A 23,868-nucleotide genomic window follows, 5' to 3' on the forward strand; every position below is an offset into this window, starting at 1 on the left:
AAGGCACTTCACAGATGGACTTCTTTGTGGTTCAATTATTTTTACCACTTTTTTGTATTTTTGTGCTGCAAGGCTTTATTGTGCTTTTTAATGCAGCCGTAATTCTTCATAAAATGTTTTAGATGAAGTATGTATCTGCATTCTATTGTATGTTAAAGTGAACCAGTCTGCCACATACAGTGGAGGTCGCCTTTTTGTCAGCTTGACTAGTTTTCAGAGAATTCTCTAAATGCACTGTTCACTAGTGGCCACTAGAAGCGCTAGCTCAAAGTGAAATTGTAGATGATATTTTCATGAATTTAAGCCACAAGTGGCTGCCCCCACAATCTTAGGTCTATATCTAGTTATCATAGTATACTAAAGAATTTTCCATTTCCTAAGTGGCCTGAGCTTGTTTTTCCACGTGTCATTAATAACGCGGGCTTAGATTTACAAATCAATGGAAGGACAACAGTTATACCTCATTTCTTCATTGAATGGTGCTCGGTATAAACAGTCACACATGGACTGATGTATTGAACTTGTGTAATTAACTTTTATTACCATCATTTTAATACACATCTGTATTTCATGTTTTCATTTATATCTGTGTAACATGGTTTTCATTTTTCGAGTTGTGAAATAACAGAAAATATATCCCCAACCTAGTAGTACCTTGGATCCATGTTGCAGATTGAAACAGTCCAAGTACAATTCCAGACTCTATTTGTATTTTGAAGGATGCCGCTAAGTTCAGTGGAGTAACTCCAGCTTGTTTTTGCTTTTATCCAGCGTCCTAGCTAGGCTTTCCTTCACCCCGGGCAAAGAATCTGTTTCCTGCCCTAGCCCTGTATCTAAATACCATGGCCAGGGTACAGGAGCTTGTTGGCTCCCTCCTTCCTGGCACCTGGGGCATATGATTAGTTAGCCCCTCGTCTAGTTACGCCCCTGTTTTTATTAATTGTTTTTACACGAACTTCAAATAAATAGTATAACTTTTATATATTTTATAGTATTTCCAATAACTTTTTAGATTTAGAAGGACTGTAGTTTGATGAAGACAAGTCTTAGAATTAAAAAAATGGGAATTTATAAATGTGCTATTAAGAGAATGATCGTTTAACAAGCACCAGCAAGCCAGTATTGCATATGAAATAGTAACACTTTACAATGATCTGCCCCTTCCAAAGTACACGACTTCTTTTAACTCTACCCCTATTGTATTTGCAATTCTTTTTATTCCGACACCTGCATTTGTGATGCAAAGAAACATTGCCGTATGAGCACCATCTTACGCTTTACATTCAGAACTTTTACACATACACATAGGTAATTTTGTAAATACTTTGTTATTTATAGTGTACTGGCCCCAAGTTGCAGCCTGTATAATTTCCCAGGGCTGTATTCACTATGCTTTAGACTTCAGAGGTCAATTCTCCCATTATTCCCTGCTGAAATGCAGATTGCTTGCTCTGGTGATTTTGCATTCTCGATAGTATTCTTATTATGTCAGGCACTGTACAGTAATCCAAAGTAGGAAAAATTAACTACTGTACTTTATTATAGGTCCTCCGCTAAGATGGTGGGGTCTGATGACAAGCTTGTTGACGGTCTCTAATGGCAACAAGCAGAGTTGTGAATGCAGCTCTGGGGTGTTATACCGGCTGTAATGTAGGTTCAGTATAACAAAAAGTATAAACAAAGTAATACATTTACAAAGTTTCTGCAACACTTCATGTAGAGTGTCTGTATAAACCGTAAAATTATGTTCAAATGTTGACCTAGTTTTAAGTGTTTGTAGACCGATTTCATGTCTTAAGATGACGTGGTTAAAAAGAGGATCCTCAAACGTGCAGTCCTCCAGACTTCTGATTGTACACCAATATCCTGAGAGATGGACAGATTTGTAGATGTCTATGTAATAACGCAGAAGTTGTATATTTCTCTAAGTTTTGCAAAACCTACCACCCAATTCCTAGTTCCATTCCAAATTGCAAATAATTAGTTCTTCACTGTTGTTAAACATGAAAATATATGTATTTATCATAGATTTCAAACTTGGGAAGCCTCATGTCTCCCTGTAGAGAAAGTTATCACTAATGCCATTTATAGGACTTCTAGGACTATAGGATCTAAGCATATATGTTCTAAGACCATGCAATCGTTACTTTACAGCAGACGTCTGCATGTTGTTTAGAGATACCACTATGTATTATTTTCCTTTCAGTTTGTTAGATTCCGTCTTCATCCATTCTATGTCCTTTGTACCAAATCGAATTATACTTTTGACATTTAGCTTGCAAGTTGTATTGTGACTCCTAGAATGATTCTAAACAGTTGTGAAGGAGCTACGACTGAGAAAGCACTTATGTTGAAATCCCATTATATCTTTTGCAGAACGTTTTCTTATGAAGAAGTCCTCCAATATTCATTTTGACATTTTCAGCCTCTTCTGTTTTGTTTGGCCAGTATCATATCGTCAGATTCTGTAAATGTTCACTTTATAATGATCCAAAGATCCACTTTCATGGAGGCTTCTTGCATCTGCTTTTAGAAATCTCTTGGTTGTTACTCTAACAAACCATTTTTTAGTAAATTACAGAACACTACATACTGCAGACTGCCATTTCTCAAACACGTTTTTAAGAAACCACAACTCATCTTGTCCTGAGCATTTCTAGAAAACGTGGTAATTACTAATATATAGTAAAACTAAGTCAATCGCCAGTGTAATATCAGGGGTTCTTTCATGTAGGGAAACCCCTTTCCATATTGTCCCTTTTTAGGGCATAAAGACATCACCCATGAGTCATTCATTTAAATGGCTGGCATGTTGTACTACATTTCTCTTGCAGGGGAAAAGTATAGTTGGCGAATTCTCCCAGTGATGACCGCTGACCAATGGGTATTCCAGGAGCCAGACCCACAGAGATCAATTGATCGCAAGGGCGGATAGGGGAGAAATCCTCATACTTGACCTGTTGGGGTTTCCTGAGGACTTGATTTGAGAATCACTTCTGTAGGCAAACGAAGAAGAAGCGGATTTACTTTGTACTTATTCCAGGCCTCCTCTTGAAATAGCAGCCCTGAAATACAGAAGCTTAATATCAGAATACCTAGTACTTATTGAATACAGAGTATACTTTGCATGCGAAGCTGAAGGGCACATAAAGATTTTGCCTGCACCTTTGATTTATGTTCACTGTACAGGCAAAAAGACACAAACTGAAAGATAAAGATGCCTTGACTAACCCATACCACTTATAATCAGGTATTTCCACTGAATCGATTTCCACTTCTCAACAAACTACCACATCTAGCAGCCACTAAGTGTACCCATTACCATAGTATAGAGGGCAACTATCTTAGTAATATTATTCGATGCTTGCTGCATTTTATGAAATATTCCACAAAATTAGATTTTATCCACTATATATAGTCAGCTATAAATTAATAAAGGGAGAAATACAGAAGACCATTTACAGGTTTATCAGTCTGAAAGTACCCGAATAATCGAAAAACAAACTTTTTTTAACCATTTTCTCCACCATTAATCAGACAAGACCTTTTGGGCAGGTTTTTGGTATCTGTAACTAGATAAAAGCAGCCTTAGCCGCCCCCCCTTCCCTTTCCTTTAGGCCAGGGTCACACACACACCGTTTTTGGCTCACTTTTTTTGAGCATAAGCCAGAGGTGGATCTGAAAGGAAGGAAAGGTATAAAGAAAAGACTGATGCATCTTCTGCCTTTTGTGTCCACTTCTGAGTTTGGTTCAAAAAACTGAGCAAAAAAAGTGTTCTTGGCTTAAGGTTCACACAGTGCAGATTTCACATGCATTTTTTAAGCCAAAATCAGAATTCGAGCAGGGAGAGGAGAAAATGTAAGGCCTGCCTTTTATTTAATGCTTCTGTTTATGTTCCGTTCCTGGTTTTGGCCTAAAAAATACATGCAAAATCTTTCACAAATCTGCACTGTACGGTATGAACAAGGCCTTAATGTTTCCCATGCACTAGAAATACTGGAGGAGGGGACAAAATAGATTTTTTTTTTCTTGGGACACATAGAACTCCCCCCCCCCCCCCCCTTTCCATGCTTTGGATTGTGATATGAGACTGATCAGAATCAAGGAACTTTATTTTTCCTTTTTACGTATTGCGATTTCACCCAAAGACGTTCAGTTAACGTCTCTTGGAACAGCTCACGACTTTGGCAACTCTCAAAACTAAGTTTCTTAGGGGGTTTGCAGTGACCAAAAATTAAGTTTTAAACCAAAGGGTTTTCCCAAAAGTATATAAAAAAAACAAAATAAATAAATATATAAATATGTGTGTATATATATATATATATATATATGTGTGTGTGTGTCCCAGGCCATGCAACAAGACTGCACCTTCATTATCAAACCAGTGCAGCAGCAATGGTTATATAAATAAATCTTCTCCATGTCTTCCTTACAATCGTGAATAATGTTCTTTGTCTGTTTTGTGGCTATACCTATGAAATGCTGAAAACTGTGCATATTTATTGTTGGATTTTACGGTCACCAAATATCATGAATGCATTGGTCGTTTTTTTTTATTCTAAACAGTGATTTTTACCAAAGAAATGTTTGCACTGTGTACGGAATGCTTCTTAAATAAATAGGCCATATCTCGAAATGTTGTCTCTTGTTTTGTATTACTAAATCACTATAGTAAATTCACTTTGATATAATCACTGAATAATTCTGTATGCATGAAGTATAATAGGGCAAAAAATAGAAATCAAGTCTCGAATAAAACGTAACTTTTAATCTATAACTAAAATTTCTCAAATTATGTGATTATTGATTCGGTTATCAAATAAAACGATCAAAAAACATATCTCTTTTGGCCAGGGAAAGATTTAGACTCGCCACACCTAACAGAGGAGGCAATAAAATTGTCTCCAGAACAGTGGCGTAACACCCCGATTTGTATATTCCATGTGGTCTGTTGTGAAAAGTAAAAGTGAACCACAATGTTGCTGAATCTTTAACAAAAAAATCCTTGAACTACCCCTCTAAGAGCTTCCTCCCAGAAAGGGGAGACCCTATACAGCTTACCTTGGTGATCCCTAAATGCTAGACTCATTCCAACCACTAGTAATGTGGCATCATCAGTGGAAATCCCTGAGTGGGTTAGTAATAAAAATTGGCAGTGTTTGGGAAGGTGCCAACCAAATATGCTGTGACTGTGGAGCAAGTATATGCAATTTTATTATTAAAGGATATGTCTAAGCGACTTTTACATTTTTAGTTCTTAGTTTATTTTTAATGAAAATATTTTATTTGAAGAAAAATCCCCTTCCTATTTTTTCTCATATAAATTGCCACATCACCAGTATTGGGGTTGAGCGGCCATCTACCTCTTGGTCATGCTTCCAACAATTCTGCACTGTAGTGAGTGACCCGACCATCTTTGCCTGAGCATGGAGATCGTTGACGGTTGTAGCGGTATACTGCATTGGCAATGCTTGGCAAAATTGTGGTTTAAAGTCATACCCAATCAATATTTATCTCTGCTACTTTTAGAGTGCCAACATATTCCACAGTTCTGTACAGATATTTTTAGCACGCATATAAGTCCCTGTCACAATCGAAATTCCCTTTCATAAACACACAGTCCTATCCATATGATTTTGATGTGTTGTGGAAAACTAGTATCTGGAGTAAACCTGTGCAAACACTGGAAGAACATATAAACTCTGAATGTTGCCCATGGTCGGATTTGAACCCAGGACCTTAGCGCTGCAAGACAATAGTTTGCGCAAACCAAAAGGGAAACTTTGTCAGATACCAGTTTTTCATTGTATTGTAGGATTCTTGTTCGCTCTTTTGTGACATATGAGGAGGGAGTTAGGACAGAATTTTAAGAAGTTTGGTTTTAAACTCCTATTAGCACATAAAGTATAATTCCCTGGCTAAGTTCCTGCTCCTTCCTTGCCACCGTGCATCTGCACAATTTGGATAGAGGCTGACCTTTTAACCCCTTAATGACCGCCGATACGTCTTTTTACGGCGGTCATTAGTGGGCTTTATTCTAGAGCGCCGCCAAACTACGTCGCTGCATTAGAATAAAGTAAACAGAGCAGGGAGCCGTGAAATCTCCCTGCTCTCATCTGCCAGAAGCAGCTGAGGGCTGGGAGCGTCCCTGCTCTGCCGGGTGAGATCGATATTAGTATCGATCTCACCTGTTTAACCCTTCAGATGCGGTGCACAATAGCGAGCACCGCATCTGAATGGTTTTGGAGAGAGGGAGGGAGCTCCCTCTCATCTCACTGACACCCGGCGATAAAATCGCCGAGTGTCTGTGTCTTCTATGGCAGCCGGGGGTCTAATAAAGACCCCCAGGTCTGCCTGCAGCGAATGCCTGCTAGATCATGCCGCAGGCATGACCTAGCAGATGCCTGTCCGTTTTAAACGGACAGGCAGTAATACACTGCAATACAAAAGTATTGCAGTGTATTATAATAGCGATCGGATGATAGGGAAGTCCCCTAGTGGGACTAGTAAAAAAGTAAAAAAAGTTGAATAAAGTTAATTTAAAAAAAAAGTGAAAAAAAAAAAATGAAAAACCCAGCTTTTCCCCTTACAAAATGCTTTACTATTAAAAAAAACTACAATAAAGCAAAAACGTTACACATATTTGGTATCGCCGCATCCGTAACGACCCCGACTATAAAGCTGTTACATTATTTAACCCGCACTGTGAACGCCGTAAAAAATAAAATAAAAAACAATGGAAAAATTGCTGTTTTCTGTTAATCCTGACTTAAAAAAAATGTGATAGAAAGTGATCAAAAAGTCGCATCTACTCTCAAATGGTACCAATAAAAACTGCAAGTCGTCCCGCAAAAAACAAGACCTTATACAGCTATGCCGACGCAAAAATAAAAAAGTTACAGCTCTTCGAATGTGACAATGGAAAAATGTAAAAAATGGCTTGGACATTAGGGCCCAGAATGCCAGCAGGGGGAAGGGGTTAAGAGAGGTTGGTCAATGGCACACTAAAACAGTATCAAAACCCACAACTGTAGAGGTCTGTTTTTTTTGTCTTAAATAAAGACCAAGACCGCGTGACTTTGGATAAAATGGCCACAGCAGTCTCTTTATTTATTAGAGAAAAATAAATATATATATCTATCTATATCTATATCTATATATCCATTATATGTCAGAATTATTTAACAATTAAACAATACAGGAAGGAGTCTTTGAAGTCACCTGTTACACTCCCTTTCAACATCAGCAGCACCTCTCCGCCCTCAGCCGACTATCGCCGATTCGAAGGCCCTCCTGCTGAATGTTGCACCAAAATTATTGTCCCACTGAGACCTCCGCCCAGTAGGGACATACCATTTACTATAGAGGTACCACCTTTTGGGTCTCCCCAAACTTGCAATGGGTCCCCAATTCTCGTAAAAATGTTACCCCTTCAAAGACCCTGTTCCCGCCAACTGCCATGACAAAATTCGCCTGCAAAGAAAAGAAAAAGACCAGCAAGAAACGAAAACAAATAGAAAAAACACAGGAGAACAACTTCAATAAAAGCAAAACATAAAAGAAAAAACAAATAACAAAATAAAGGCGTGGACGGGTGGGACACTGTTCACTGCTGGGATACAGACTGAGGAACCTTCCTGCTGTTTACCTATACCCCTCCCTATGGATCCTGCTTAACTAACCAATCGGGTAAGCCTCCCTCCCATACCCGTCCCTTTTCTCTTTTCAAATCCACCCCCTTGAACTTCTCACCCCTAGCACTAGCCCGCTATTTACACTTTTGTACTTACCCCCTTCATACTATGTTAACCCTTCACTACCCCTAGGGCCAGAGCATCCCTGAAAAGTCATGGGGCCTTCCCCTAAACTTCGCTACGTTCCAGGCTTTTGCTCGACCAAGAAATCTGTTTTAATGACATTTGCGCCGCGATTGCAAGTACCACTCTCTGCTCTAAGTGACGATGCTAGAGTCATCACTCAGAGGGGAGGGCTGGCAGCATTTAGTGGAAAGAGCCTGGAGCACTGTAAACATGAAGGGGCCGCCTCGGTGGCACTTGTGATCTCGGCTCTGGAGACCTAAAGACGCAGATTTTATTGGTAACTTGCATGACCGACACCACCAGCATGGGTACACTGCTCTCTCCGCCCTGTATATAGCCGGTCATCAGTGAGGGGTCAAAACTTTGGATAGATTCCCTTAAAAGGGGTTGTCTAGGATTGTTTACCTGAAACACTGTGATGCCTATCTATGGGCTGTGTCTGGTATTCAAGCTCATCTCCATTTGAGTGAACGCCCATGTAAAGATGTGGCACTGTTTTGGGTTAAAACAACAAAAAAAATCACAACTTTTTTTCTGAATGGCAGTGCTGATGACTAGAGATGAGCGAACTTATGAAAAGTTCGGTTCGGCTAGTTCGCCGAATTTCACGAGAAAGTTAGATTCGGACCGAACCTGTAATTTCCGTGCGCCGAGCATGGTACTGTCCAGGGTGCTGAAAGAGTTTATGGGCTGCACTAACTCTTTCAGCAACCTTGACAGTACCATGCTCGGCGCACGGAAAATACAATTTTAATGTAATAAAAAAAAAAGAAATACGTTCATACTTACCTTCCTCCTGTCCGGCCTCCAGCGATGACGTTTCATCCATGTCGCCGCTGCAGCCAATGACAGGCTCTAGTGGCGGTCAAGCACGTCAGGATGATGTCAGAAGGCCGGCCTCCAGGGATGACGCTTCATCCCACGTGACCGCCTCTGCAGCCAATCACAGGCTGCAGCGGCCTCTGCAGCCAATCACACGCTCCTCTCCTGAAATACTCTGTGCTGCCTTAAACTCTGTGGACAGGTCAGGATCCTGTTTCTTTTAAAGCTGCTGGGGAACCCGCTCGATCCACTATATAAGGCTGCGCTACAGTACAGCATTTAAAAGAAACAGTATAGGAGCACGGCCCGTAAAATAAAAAAATAGAACATGTTCTATCTTTTTAACGGCACGGGCACCTTCCCGTGAGAAAACGGGAAGGTACCCGTGGCTAACAGAAGTCTATGGGCATGCTATTTCGGGTCGTAATTACGACCCGTAATAACGGGTGTTTTTACAGTCGTGTGCATGAGGCCCCGTAATGACGGGTGGCTACATGTGTGCACCCATCATTACGGCAGCGTTGCTAGGTGACGTCAGTAAATAGTCACTGTCCAGGGTGCTGAAAGAGTTAACTGATCGGCAGTAACTGTTTCAGCACCCTGGACAGTGAATTCCGATCAGAATATAGAGTAACCTGTAAAAAAGAAAGACGTTCATACTTACCGAGAACTTTCTGCTTCCTCCAGTCCGGTCTCCTGGCCGTTGCCTTGGTGACGCGTCCCTCTCGACATCCGGCCCGACATTCCTGGATGACGTTACAGCCCATGTGACCGCTGCAGCCAATCACAGGCTGCCGCGGCCTCTGCAGCCAATCACAGGCTGCAGAGGCCTCTGCAGCCAATCACAGGCTGCCGCGTCAGAAAAGAAGGTCGGACTGGAGGAAGAAGAGGGACTCGTCACCAAGACAACGACCGGGTACGTATGAAATGCTTTTTATTAAATATTTAATCAGCAGCCTCTTTTCTCTATCAGTGATTGATAGAGACAAGTGGCTGCCGATTTGTATAATATTTTTGACCGGGTTCGGCCGAACCCGGTGAAGTTCGGATTCGCTGCGAACCGAACTTTTCCCGATGTTCGGACCGAAACCGGGTTCAGTTGTCCCGGTTTGCTCATCTCTACTGATGACTATTCATATAGAAATTTTGTGCATCCAATACTACTCTGCACCCTGCGATCTCATGCAGGGCTGCTGATTTGCTGCCAACCTCTAAGATGCAGCGATCCCTGTATCTAAGGGGTTAATGGCAGGGATCGGCGCTAGCTCTGGTTCCTGACATTACTGGTGGATGTCAGCAGTAACATACAGCTGTCATCCACCGCTATCTTGCTGTTGGCTACGGAAGCCTTCGTAAAGGCAGACTGGGAGGCCCGTATTAGGCCTCCGGTGGCCATTGCAGCCACCAGCACCCTGTCAATTTCATTGCTGGGGTGCCAATGAGCTGCAAACCCCTTAAATGCAGCGATCGCTTTTGACCGCTACTATGGCAACAGGAAGCCTAACAATGGCTTTCTGCTCTGCCATTACGGAAGCAGATTAGGCCCCATCCGGCGTAAAGAAAAAATGTAAAAAACTGCTCGAATGTCTGTGTTTTGGTCACTTTGCCCTACAAAAATGTAAATAAAAAGTTGCATGTATCCAAAAATTGTACCAATATAAACTATAGCTCGTCAAGCAAAAAACAAGCCCTCATACAGCTCCGTTGACTGAAAAATTAAAGTTAATTAAGTTATGGTTCTCATAACATTGCGACAAAAGTAATTTTATTGTGCAAAAATTTGTAAAACATAAAGTGCTTTAAATCTGGTATCGCTGGAATCGTACTGACCCGAAGAGTAAGGTTAACGTGTAATTTAAAATGCATGGTGAACGCTGTATTAAAAAAACAATGCCAGAATTGTGTTTTTTTGGTTACCTGGCCTCCCAAAATATAGGATAAAAAGTTGCCTATACCCCAAAATGTTACCAATAATAACTACAGCTTGTCCCACAAAAAAAAAACAGCCCTCATACCACTACGTCTATGAAAAAATAAAATTAGTTAAGTCTCCAATAAGTCAGGAAAGAAAAATATGCTGTTGTGCAGATCAGAGGGGAACATTTCTTCTGTTTGAACAGGCGATTTATCAAGGCCCTAAAATTAGGGAACCAGGAAGGGTAGGGCCAAAACATATCTGCTGGAAGCGAGGGTGCCCGTATTCTACCAGGACAACGCTACCCAGCAAAATTCCCCGAACTGCAAAGGTGCGGAGTGTGGACCAAAAGCGGGTTAAGTAAGGACACCATTTATCAGTGCGACACCGGCCTGTGTGTAGTTTACAAAATGGGGTCACTTCTGGAGGGTTTCCACTATCTTGGTTCCACAGGGGCTTTGCAAATGTGACATAGCGCGCAGAAACCAATTCAGCAAAAGCTAAATGGCGCTCCTTTCCTTCTGGACCCTACTGTGTGCCCCAGCAGCAGTTTGTGACCACATATGGGGTATTGCCGTACTCCGGAGAATTGCTTTACAATTGTTGGGGTGCATTTTCTCCTTTTATTTGTTGAGAAAATTAAAATTTTGAGCTAAAGCTACATCTTAATGAAGAAAAAGGATTTTTTTTATTTTCACTGCCCAATTCTAGTACAATCTATAAAACACCTGTGGGGCAAAATGCTAACTGCACCCTGAGATGAAGTCCTCAAGGGCTGTAGTTTTGTAAATGGAGTTACTTTTGGGTAGTTTCCTCTGGACTGGTACATTAGGGGCTTTGCAAAAGCGACATGGTGTCAAGAAACCAATCCAGCAAAATCTGTACTGCAAAAGCCAAATGGTGCTCCTTGTCTTCTAAGCCCTGCCGTGTGCACAAACCGCAGTTTATGCCCACATATGGGGTATTTCCATACTCGAAGTTGCTTTACAAATGTTAGGGAGCTGTTTCTTCTTTATTCCTTGTGGACATTGTTTTTGTTTTTTAGCTAAAACTACATCTTATTGGTAAAAATTTAGATTTTTAATTTTCACGTCCAAATTATAATAAAATCTATGAAACACCTGTGGGGTCAAAATACTCACTACACCCTTAGATTAATTCCCTGTGGTGTAGTTTCCAAAATAGGGTCTTTTTGGGGGCGTTTCCTTTTGTTTTGGCATCACAAGACCTCTTCAAACCTGACATGGTGCCTAAAATATATTCTAAAATAAAAAAAGAAAGTGACAAAATCCTCTAGGTACTCCTTTGCCTCTGAGGTCTGTGTGTCAGTCCATTAGCACACTAGGGCCTCGTGGGATATTTCTAAAAACTGCAGAATCTGGGCAATAAATATTGAGTTGTTTCTCTGGTAAAACCTGTGTTACAGAAAAAAATTGATTAACTATGAATTTCTGCAAAAAAAATAAAATTTGTAAATTTCACTTCTACTTTGCTTTAATGTTTGTGAAATTCTTAAAGGGTTACATTTTCTAAATTCTGTTTTGAATACTTTGAGGGTGAAGTTTTTAAATTGGGTGACTTATGGGGGTTTGTATTGTATAGGCCCTTCAACTCCACTTCACAACTGAACTGGTCCCTGTAAAAATAGCCTTTTGAAGTTTTCTTGAAAATGTGGGACATTTCTGCAAATGTTCTAAGCCTAGAAAAATAAAAGGATGTTCAAAAAACAATGCCAATCTAAAGTAGACATATGGGAAATGTTAATTAACAACTATTTTGTGTGGTATTACGATCTGTTTTACAAGCAGATACATTTAAATTTAGAAAAATGCTAATTTTTGCAGTTTTTCGCAAAATTTGGGTGTTTTTCACAATTAAATACTGAATGTATCGACCAAATTTTACCACTAATTTAAACTACAATGTGTCACGAGAAAACAGTCTCCGAATCGCTTGGATAGGTAAAAGCATTCCAAAAGTTACTACGTAAAGTGACACATGTCAGATTTGAAAAATAAGGCTCTGTCAGGAAGTTCAAAAGTGGCTACAGCGGGAAGGGGTTAAGGGTATTTGCTTTTCCCCATAAAGTTTGGGCAAGCATTTAACACACAAAGTCCAGCTTTTTATTATCCAACATTTTAACTGGCCTGACTTTTTTTTTTTTTTTTATATATATAGACTTTTTTTTTAAATATATATATATATATATATATATATATATATATATATATATATAGATATCAGCCGCTATCTCTAGTGGTTGCTAATGTTCCCAAACATTAAGGGGGTTTCGTATACCCTTTTTGGGAATTCTGTGTTAATAGAGGGGGGATCCTCTGTTCAGGATCCTCATCGCTTTTGGCAGAGTGGAGAGCAGTTAAAAAAAAGCGTCATTTGCTCTAGGGGATCTGTCCTGTCCTGCATTACACAGACGACCCATTCACAGGAATGGGCACTGTGTAATCCCTAATTTCCCCTGTGGTGGCGCTGCAGGGATATGAAACCGTTACTACCAGGTTTCCCCACAGATTACAGCTGATAACTGGGGGTCTTAGGCTGCGTTCACATCTGCGTTGTGGCTTCCGTTCTGGCGTATCCATCAGAGGACCACAAGAACGGAAGTTAAGGCCTGTTCACATCACCGTTTGCTTTCCGATCCGGGATTCTGTCGGAGGTTTCCGTCGTGTGAACCCCGCAACGGAAAGTGAAAGTGAAAGCACAGCTTCCGTTTCAGTCACCATTGATCTCAATGGTGACGGAAACATCGCTAATGGTTTCGGTTCGTCACCATTCCGGCAGGTTTACGGTTTTCCGACTGAATCAATAACTATTGATTCCGTCAGAAAACCGAAAACCTGCCGGAATGGTGACGAACGGAAACCATTAGTAATGTTTCCGTCACCATTGAGATCAATGGTGACTGAAAAGGAAGCTGTGCTTTCACTTTCCGTTGCGGGGTTCACCCGACAGAAATCTCCGACGGAACTGAAATGAACGGTGATGTGAACAGGCCCTTAACGTTTCCGTAAAAAAAACAATTGGTTTCAATGGGTTTTATTTTTGCATCAGTTGTGCTCAGGCTCCATTCCGTCAGGTTTCCGTTTTTTTGACAGAAGAAATTCTGTAGTCTACTGCGCTATTGTTTCCGTGAAAAATGGTTGAAACCTGACGGAAAGGAGCTTTGTAGGTTTTTTTTAACATTGAAGTCAATGGATGACGGATACAAACTGATATGCCATCCGTTTGTATCAGTTATGCATTCCCTTTAACGAACACGTTTTTTTTACTGCACATGCGCAGACTAAAAATGAAAGCAAGAAAGATGCAAAGATCAAAACAGATCCATTAAAAATGGAATAGTACTGATGACAAACTGACAAAAAGGAAAAGAATAGTCAGTTTTTTTGACGGATCCGGTAAACTGACCTGTCAAAAACAAACATATTTTACCTACCTTTGCATTCAGTTTGGCATCAGTCAGTCTGTCCGTTTTTTTTAAATTTCAACGGATCCGCTAAAAGGCATGCCACAACGCAGATGTGAACGAAGCTTTAGCTAGGGTACACTTATATGATCGGTTTATTGTCCAGGGACCTTCCTAACAAATAGGGATTGTCTGAAGCGGGGGAACCCTTTACATGGATGATCATCCCAACTTTTATCCAAATGCTGTACTGTAACTTTAAAACATTTTGTATGCTTGTTTCACAATATTGTGAAAGCTGTTTTTACAGAATATTGCACAAGCCTTTTAATAAATCTGTAATGTGATTAATGCCTGTGATGTCTGGGGTATATTTAAGTCATGTTTACATGTGTTAGTTTCCTCTGGAGAAATGTTGTGGTCATTGCAGTGCGTTAGAATGTAGATCTCCCCCCATCCTTCCTCTATGAAAGTGGTTATAAACAAGATGTTCCCATAAAGTCCAGTGGCCACAGGTCAGTGAATGGGATTGGTATTTGTTCATTGCTGTAGCATTGGAATATATGTTTTTGTGTTGGAGGGAGAATATGTAGTCACAGATGGTTGTTTTTTTTTTTCATGCTCTATTATTCTGCTGTACACAAGACGCCTTGCTAGGAGTATGGCTGAGGTAGGACACTGCATGGTGTTTGCTGGCGTCCTAAATGACTGGTGACGGATAAACATAGCTTGCTGCCTGCTAAACTGCAGTTGTTTCCAGACATAGGCCTCAGTCTGAGAATTTAGCAGCAGAATCACAGGCTCATAACATTGGTCAATGTATAATGTATATTACAGGATTGTGGTAGTTGTGATATGCCTCCACTTCCACACGTAACACACGCAGATTTTGCTGCAGAAAATCTGGAACAAATCTGCTACGTGTGAGTGCCCTTAGAACTCCGTTGACACACAATGGTGCCTTTTACCACCTTCTCGTTGTCTCTTGTAACAAAGTGCGCTGTAATGTCACATACTTGTACTTCTATATTAATTTCCCAGACGTTCCTCATGTTCGGGTAATAGAATGGCTCACAGCTAATCGACAACATAGTGCTGGCTCAAGAGTAAATATACGCTGGTGCATGTTTATCAATGTTTTCTGGTGTTCATTCCAAATGCCATATCGATGAGGAACCTGCGCCACATTTTTAGACACATGAAAGGTCTGATTGGGCATTTTAAAATACCTGTAGATTCATCAAAAGGCCATTCACCCTACTGGTTAATCTGACGCACACAGCACTGGGGAAGAAACCAGTTCTCTCCAGTGGCGTAACTACCGCTATAGCAGCCATAGCGGCTGCTACGGGGCCCCACCATGGCCGGAGGCTCCGTTAGCTGCCGCTATGGCTGCACAGCGCGACGCCACTGAACACTACGGAAGAGCAGGGAGGTATCTCCCCGCTCTGCCATTAAAGGGGTTGTTCCTACATAAGACATGTATCCCCTACCCACAGGATAGGGGATACATGTGTGATTGCTGGCAGCGATAGGGAAAACGGAGGACCGAAAGTCCCCTGAAGTTCTCCATCACAAACCTCGGACTTCCGGGGTCTGTGTCGGCAGCTCCGTAGAAATTAATGGAACGCCGGTCGTGCTTGTGCGCATGCGTGACCAGCGCTCCTTTCATTTTTATTGAGCTGCGCAGACTCCGAAAGTCAGAGGTTAGTCATGGAGAACTTCAGGGGACTTTCGGTCCGCCGTTCCCCCTATCGCTGCCAGCGATCACACATGTATCCCCTATCCTGTGGATAGGGGATACATGTCTTTTGTAGGACACACTATAGGTCGTATTTTTTGGGGGGGTTGGGGCTGTATGGCGTTACCTACAGGGGGGCTGTATGGCGTTACCTACAGGGGGGGCTGTATGGCGTTACCTACAGGGGGCCTGTAAAAAAGGCACTATCTACAAGGGGGGGTTGTGTGACACCCAGGGGAGGGGGGGGCCCAGTCAAAAGTTTGCTATGGGGCCCAGTCTTTCCTAGTTACGCCCCTGGTCCTCTCTTTAGGCCCTTTTACACCGGCCAATTATCGGGAAAATTAGCTTTTACAGAACGCTTGTTCCCAATAATTGCCCTGTGTAAACAGATCATCGATCAGCTGACGAACGAGCAAACGCTCGTTCATCGGCTGATTGCATAGTTTTAAATGCTAAAACTATTATGTTTGTCGGCAGCACGTCTCCCTGTGTAAACGGAGATACGCTGCCAACATTATAAAAATGTATGGGGACAAGCAACCAGAATAACAAGCGCTCGTCCCAATACTAGCTGTTTGGGGAAGGAGCAAACGAGAGTCGATAAACTGTCTCGTTGATCGGCGCTCGTTTACATGGCAGACGTCAGGCTGTGTAATATCACCATAAGTATGGTGCCCCTATTGTGTATAGTTCATTTTATTTATGGCTCATGATTTAGTATGGGCCATTATAGTCTGCAGCATTGCACTGAGAATGCAATCACCTCTGTCACATTGTGAGGCTGCAAAAACAATATTTTCCTTATATTGGATAAGAAGCAGCAGCAATATTCTAGGGTAGGAAAGCTCTGCACATACAGCATCCCATAGAACGTGGCACAATTTTTTTTAATGTTTTGAATTTTATGGTACAAAGTGTACAAAACGGAGCTGTAATACAGCCATATGAGGTCTTATGCTGCAACATTTGTTGCTTCATCCAGAACTCCTGTATATTGCTTTTTCTGAACCACCTCCCCCCCCCCCCCCCCCCCATTCCTGTATCCACTCCCTGTTCCTTATTCCTTCCTTACTTTGGTCCACTCCGGTTTCTTCTTTAGAAATCTACCATGTTTCACTTCTGCTTGGCGAATATGTTGGGGTTCGGCCCTCATTTTTATATTGTTTTCTAAGGGATTTCACTAGTATTGTTCTGTGTATGTTATAATAAAGATTTGTTAAATTTGGAAGAGCAGCTCTGGGGGGAAAAAAAAGCCAAGACTAAATGGAAAAAAAAATAATTGTACTGTCTAAATATATTAATTTTTTGAGCTTCCGTGTTTCCTTTTACTCTGTATTACTATTGTCCATTGTTGGCTTAGTGACCCGTTAAATTATTCTGAAGTATCCGGAGCTCACAACACATACAAACCCAGACACATTGCAGACCTAGAACTGGCTCGTTGATGTTTCATGTTAAGTGATAATGGGAAAACCAGAGCTCCCCGGCTTCCTGCTTGACTCATGTTCTGCGACTAGTTTGCACATCTTGGCTGTATGGCCGGTCCTGCTATGCAGCTTGTTTACATGAGTGACTTTACAGTTGGCGTGCAGTAAATAATACCAGATCTTTTTACGGTGACCTCAAAGTGAGATGTCATAAATAAAACAATGCTTCCTTTATGAAGCCGCTATAACAAAATCTTGAAAAGCTGAACAGAAAGGACTGGAGCTAAATCACAGTATACAGAGCAAATTGTTAGCATATGAAAGGTTTTTTTTTGTCAATTCAAAATAGATTAGAGGAAAAAATTTTAAAGGGCGGAATTATCTATAATTATTTCTCTGCATTTCAAATCCCTTTGTGTATAGCTGCAATGACTGAAATATTCTTTTTTTTTTTTACAGGAAACGGACATATGAATACATGTAAATTTTCAACCATAAAATAATAAACTCATCACGTAAAACAACAATGTACTGTAGTTCATACATTTAAAAAAATAAAAATAAATAAAAAGTAGTAATTTACTGTCGTTTAAAGGGGTAGACAAAGAGGCTCGAGATCCCACTATATAAGAAAAAGGGTAGAGCCGGTAAGAATGAGCTATTCTCGTTGTGGCAGAACTGGGCCATCCATGTGCTGTGTGGTTGGCCATTCCAGCACGTAAACCTACATTAAATATATGGCCACAGCTTCCATCCGACAATCACTGATGCCCGACCGACGGCGATCAAGCAAAAGGGCGTTGTCTTTATGAGACAGCCACTTAAATAATACATGATTTTAAAATTAAACATACAATTCATGTTCTGCGACATCTAAGATCTCCTCTAAAAGAATTAAAGGGGTTTTCCAGTCTCTAAAAATTGATGGCCTATCCTCGGGATTGGCCGTCAATAGCTGATCCCACTGGGTCTGACTCCTGGGAACCGCAGTTTTATAAATAAAGCCTCCCCCAGCATGATGAAGCAGCGCACATAGTTGCATCTGTCTTTGGCTTTGCTATGCACAGGAGTGGCAGACACAGCCAAAATGGCGTCCAGGCCGTACATCAATGCACCTAACAGTTTGAAAGCCAGCAAGACAACCATCTTTGCTCACCTCGGGGGGAAAAAAGCAGACCGCAGAAAACAATAGCACATTTAAAGGTACGGTGTACACGTATATTTACAATTCCGCTGATGGCCCAATATACAAAGGTTTCATCGCCTGTAACTTTCCCAGGCTTTAATGGCTTGTCTATGGAAATCTTCAGGCCCTTTTACGCGGGGCGTTTATCGTGCAGATGAGCGGTCATATAACGTTCATTGCCGATAATTGCCCTGTGTAAACACGGCAGCGATCAGCAGATGAACGAGCTCGATCATCTGCTAATCGGATCATTTTAAAAAAAGTGACATATTAGCGTTGTCGGCTGCACATTTCCCTGTGTAAACAGGGAGACGTGCTGCCGACATGCTAATGTATGGGGACGAGCGATCGGAAGTAACGACTGCTTATCCGCATCCATGTGACAGGAGCAAACGACTGCAGAACATTTTTTTCATGAATTACTTTCCCATAGGGATTCTTTTTAGCTTTGTGTCCTTATGCCTGTTTGTTTCTTTTATGTATATAAAACTGTTAGTTTTTTTTATAGGATACTAGATGGTCTTATACTGCTATAGTAGTGCTGTAATTGTATTTAGGGTGGTTTTCTTTGTGCACTGTGCTAACTCATTGAAAGAAAATATTTCAAAAGTGATATTAAAATGAGTTGTGCCAAATGACAACGTCAACTCTACCAACTATATTTATACTAATGATCCTGGACTGGTCATTTGACTGCAAGTGATGGCACTGAAGGGTTGGGAAGGCAGCTACCTTCTAATGACAACCTGTAATGAACACTGGCTTATCGGGGACGAACACCTTGGAAATCTGATTCTTGGTCAGATTGATATTTTCTTGGCTGGATTAAGCACTGCAGAGGCCCTTGTGAAAAATGTTTGGCCATGTGCCTTATGTGGCCTCCCTCTAATCCTGCTCTGTATATTACTCAAATTCATCCCTGTATAAAAGTGTTCTAAAACGTCAACTTTTCAGTTTGCCCTATCAAAAAATTCTGTCCTCGAGCAAATGCACTATATGGGAAATGTATTTACACATATAGCTATGTGGATGAATCTCTGGATGAAAAATTGACATTTCTCTCCATGTATGTTCCTAATAAACTGCTTGTCCACAGAGAGCGCCCTAAATGTCCCTTATTTCCTTTTGAGGGGCTCCAATACAAGTAAATATACGGTCCTCACATAGGCTGTACATATGGAAGTGTGAATTAAATCATATAAATAAAAACAGATGGGGCCAATACAACTATTGTGTCATTTAGTACGAACCCAAAATAGCAAAACCATAGAGCACCTTTATAAAAAGTAAAAAACAAAAATCCTCTGACTTTAAGGAAAGAGCGGTGGGAGAAGAGAATACTGAAGACTTACATAAAAATATCTGTGGTCATATGACATGAATAATTGTGTCATTGTAACATGAATAATTGTGTCATAAAATTGATAAGAATACAAACAGAGAATGGACCCTGGCCACTAGAGTTGATGACTAGGACACAGTGAGGCCATTCAGTGGGCATGCTACTTTCTGCCCACTTGTCATTCATTCATAATCACCCACTCACCAGGGATAAAAAAAAACAAAAAACAATGGCACCTAGTACATGGATTTACAAGACAAGCTGCTAATCTCATTCATGTATAAGATTTGAAATGTGTATGAAGATTCGGAGCTGGAAATTTTTGCACATTTTGCTTCTACTGAAGAACACTGCTCTCCACTTCTAAGGCTTCATTCACATCTGCACTAGGGTCCCGTTCCGACGTCGCATAGCGCATAGTCGCGCTATTGATTCGGTCAAAACGACGGAACCCTTGCACAACTGAGACAAACGGAAACCATTGGCACCGGATCCGTCACCATTGAAATCAATGGTGATAGAAGCGAAAACCTTTTGGTTTCCGTTTGTGTCAGTCAGGCTCCCGTTCCGTTCCGAACGTCGGAATGGGACCGTAGTGCAGATGTGAACGAAGCCTAACAATAAGCAGGCAGTTTGTTAAAAAGTTATGGCTCACTGCGTGTTGGAATTATTTCAATAATGACCATTTATTTTGGAGCTGCGGTTGACCTAATTTTCAAATACTTTATAGCAAGTGCCCAGAAGCCATAGATAATGCTAATAGGATGCTAATTTATGGAACATTGATTAGATATACCATGAATATTATAGTACGTATTCGACCACTGGATCTCCCAAGCGTGCTTAGAATAAAGGGACCGATGTGCTCTATAAAGCATTAAGACCTCTTCGGCCTGGGCTTTGTTGAGAGTACCATTGGTTGGATGTCCACTGATCAGACATTGGATGCTTATCCAGTTAATTTTGCCATCAATGCATATTGTGTGGAAAACTATAAATTGTTAGTGTTAAAAACAGGGCCATATTTTTTTCTTTCTCAAATTTGTTTCTATTGAATGTAGACGCATTCAAACAAGCATACATGTACTATAGGCACGCAAGCCTTCAATCATAAGCAGTACAGAAAAAATAAAATAATACAAAGAGGGGGAAGGGGGTGAGATTTATAATATCAAATAAAATAAATAGAACAGTGTCTGAATATAGCGTAACATCTACAAATCATACTGTGTTGCACACATGATGTCAACAGGCTACATGTCAGAAATAAAGTGTCATTTAGGCAAATTACCAAGTCTAACCAATGAGATCCCACAACAAAGAGACTAGCTAAGCAGCAAATGAGGTGGCCCCCCACTTAAGAAACCACCTGTATATCCATGTGTCCCAACCTAACAGAACAGATACATCATACGGATATAGTGCTACTGTAATGACGGGGTAGGGAGACAGATAGGTGAGCCCTAATCTACCTGCCACTCAGTCTCTGCCTACTTGCACGGCCCGTCCTAGGCGACGGCGTACAACTGGGCGACGGTCCCTACGCTCAATATGTGTACGACAGACAAACAGACAAGGGTACACAGAAGCTAAGGGAAATGGGGCAGTTGCCCACGGCAACACCGTGAGCAACAGGAGTAGTGAACGAGCCGAGTCAAACCAGGAGTGTACGAGGTACCAAACGCAGAGCAGGAGCGTAGTCAGTAAAGCCAGGGTCAAAATGAAGCAAGGTCAACAATAATAGCAGGATCAGCAGAGCCAGGAAATGGGAAAGAATCATAGGCAAAGCCCAGCAGGAAATGAAGGTACAAATAGGCCGAGGGCGGGTTCTAGAACCGTCTGGCCAGGCTGTGATAGGTTCTCCCACTCCTGAGCCTACCAGCCTAAGTGGTAGCAGATCGAGTCACTCTATCAGACCTAGGAGCAGGTGCAGACTGATTAACCACGGGCGTCGACACAGAAGCTGTGTCTGGCAGATCCTTAACAGTACCCCCTCTTTTATGAGGGGCCACTGGACCCTTTCTAGGTGGACCTGGCTTATTGGGGAACCGAAAACGGAACCTTCTGAGCAATACCCCAGCGTGAACATCCCGGGAGGGTACCCAAGTCCTCTGCTCAGGCCCGTATCCTCTCCAATGGACCAGGTACTGGAGGGAGCCTTGGACCATCCTGCTGTCCACAATCTTGGCCACCTCGAATTCTACCCCTTCAGGCGTGAGAACAGGAACCGGAGGTTTCCTCGAGGTAGCCAAGGACGGGGAGCAGCGTTTCAGGAGGGAGGCATGAAACACGTCGTGTATTCGAAAAGACGGGGGTAACTCCAGTCGGAAGGAGACAGGGTTAAGGACCTCAATGACCTTGTACGGCCCTATATACCGGGGAGCAAATTTTTTGGATGGGACTTTAAGGCGCACAAACAAACAAGATCCCCGACCACAAACAAGGGGTTAGCAGAACGTCTTCTATCTGCCTGTCTTTTGTATGCTCTGGGACGCCTCTAGGTTCTTCTGAACCTGGGCCCAGACTGTGCACAGTTCCTGATGAACGACATCTACCTCGGGATTGTTGGAACCACCAGGTGAAACGGAAGAGAACCGTGGATTAAACCCGAAATTACAGAAAAAGGGGAGACCCTTGACGAGTTACTAACCCGGTTATTAAGGGAAAATTCGGCGAGGGAAATGAAGGAGACCCAATCATATTGACAGTTAGAGATAAAACACCTTAAATATTGTTCTAGAGACTGATTAGTCCTCTTGGTTTGGCCATTAGTTTCAGGATGGACGGCAGAGGAGAAGGACAGATCAATCTCCAACTTTTTACAGAAAGCTCTCCAAAACAATGAAACAAATTGTACCCCTCTGTCAGAAACAATATTGACAGGAACCCCATGGAGACGCAGGATGTGTTTGACAAACAAGGTAGCTAACGTCTTAGCATTGGGTAGTTTCTTGAGGGGCACAAAGTGGCACATCTTACTGAAGCGGTCTACTACAACCCACACCACCGACTTGCCTTGAGAGGGAGGCAGATCGGTGATACAATCCATGGAGATATGGGTCCAAGGTCTCTGGGGAATGGGCAAAGAACGTAGTAAGCCCGCTGGTCGGGACCTGGGAGTCTTGGACCTAGCACATACCTCACAAGCGGCGACGTAGGCCTTAACGTCTTTAGGCAACCCAGGCCACCAATAGTTTCTGGCAATGAGGTGCTTGGTACCCAGGATGCCTGGATGGCCAGATAGTGCGGAGTCATGATTTCCCCTGAGTACCCTTAGCCGGAATTGCAGGGGAACAAACCGCTTGTTCTCAGGAAGGTTCCCGGGAGCTGAACCTTGATCAGCCGCAATTTCGTAGACTAAGTCAGAATCAACAGAGGAAATGATTATACCTGGGGGCAAAACACAAGCAGGATCTTCCTCCGAAGGAGGGCTGGCCATGAAGCTATGCGACAGTGTATCAGCTTTAATATTTTTAGACCCAGCCCTATAGGTGACCAAAAAGTTGAATCTAGTAAAAAACAACGCCCATCAAGCTTGTCTCGGGTTTAGCCTCCGGGCAGATTCTAGGAAAACCAGATTCTTGTGGTCGGTAAGGACCGTTACCTGGTGCCTAGCCCCCTCCAGGAAGTAGCGCCGCTCTTCAAATGCCCATTTAATGGCTAAGAGTTTGCGGTTGCCAATGTCATAGTTACACTCAGTGGGCGAAAACTTCCTGGAGAAGTAGGCACAGGGACGGAGATGGGTGAGGGACCTGGTACCCTGGGACAAGACAGCACCCACTCCCACCTCGGAGGCGTCAACCTCCACGATGAATGGCTCCATTTGGTTAGGCTGAATCGGCACTGGGGCCGAGATAAAGCACTTCTTAAGGACCTCAAAAGCCTGGACCGCCTCCGGAGGCCAGTGGAGGAGATCAGCACCTTTGCGAGTAAGATCCGTAAGAGGCTTAGCGATGACCGAGAAGTTAGCAATAAATCTCCTGTAATAATTAGCAAACCCCAGGAAGCACTGTAACGCCTTCAGGGAGGCAGGTTGGACCCATTCAGCCACAGCCTGAACCTTGGCAGGGTCCATGCAGAATTCATTAGGAGTGAGGATTTGACCCAAAAATGGTATCTCCTGCACCCCAAACACACATTATTCGGTTTTAGCAAAGAGTTTGTTTTCCCGAAGGGCCTGGAGCACCTTCC

At 42.1% G+C, this 23,868-nt stretch overlaps 1 protein-coding gene across 1 annotated transcript in view; it reads left to right on the top strand.

The window, feature by feature from the left end:
- PXDN (peroxidasin) overlaps positions 1-4,352 on the top strand; it is a 132,991-nt gene extending 128,639 nt beyond the window's left edge. Inside the window, exon 23 of the mRNA XM_075861153.1 lies at positions 1-4,352. This exon is cut by the window's left edge and continues 671 nt beyond it. The gene's annotated coding sequence lies outside the window, so the exon portion shown is untranslated.
- The last annotated feature ends 19,516 nt before the right edge of the window (positions 4,353-23,868 follow it).

The sequence above is a fragment of the Rhinoderma darwinii genome, chromosome 4 (assembly GCF_050947455.1).
Source record: "Rhinoderma darwinii isolate aRhiDar2 chromosome 4, aRhiDar2.hap1, whole genome shotgun sequence".
Taxonomy (NCBI): Eukaryota; Metazoa; Chordata; class Amphibia; order Anura; family Rhinodermatidae; genus Rhinoderma; species Rhinoderma darwinii.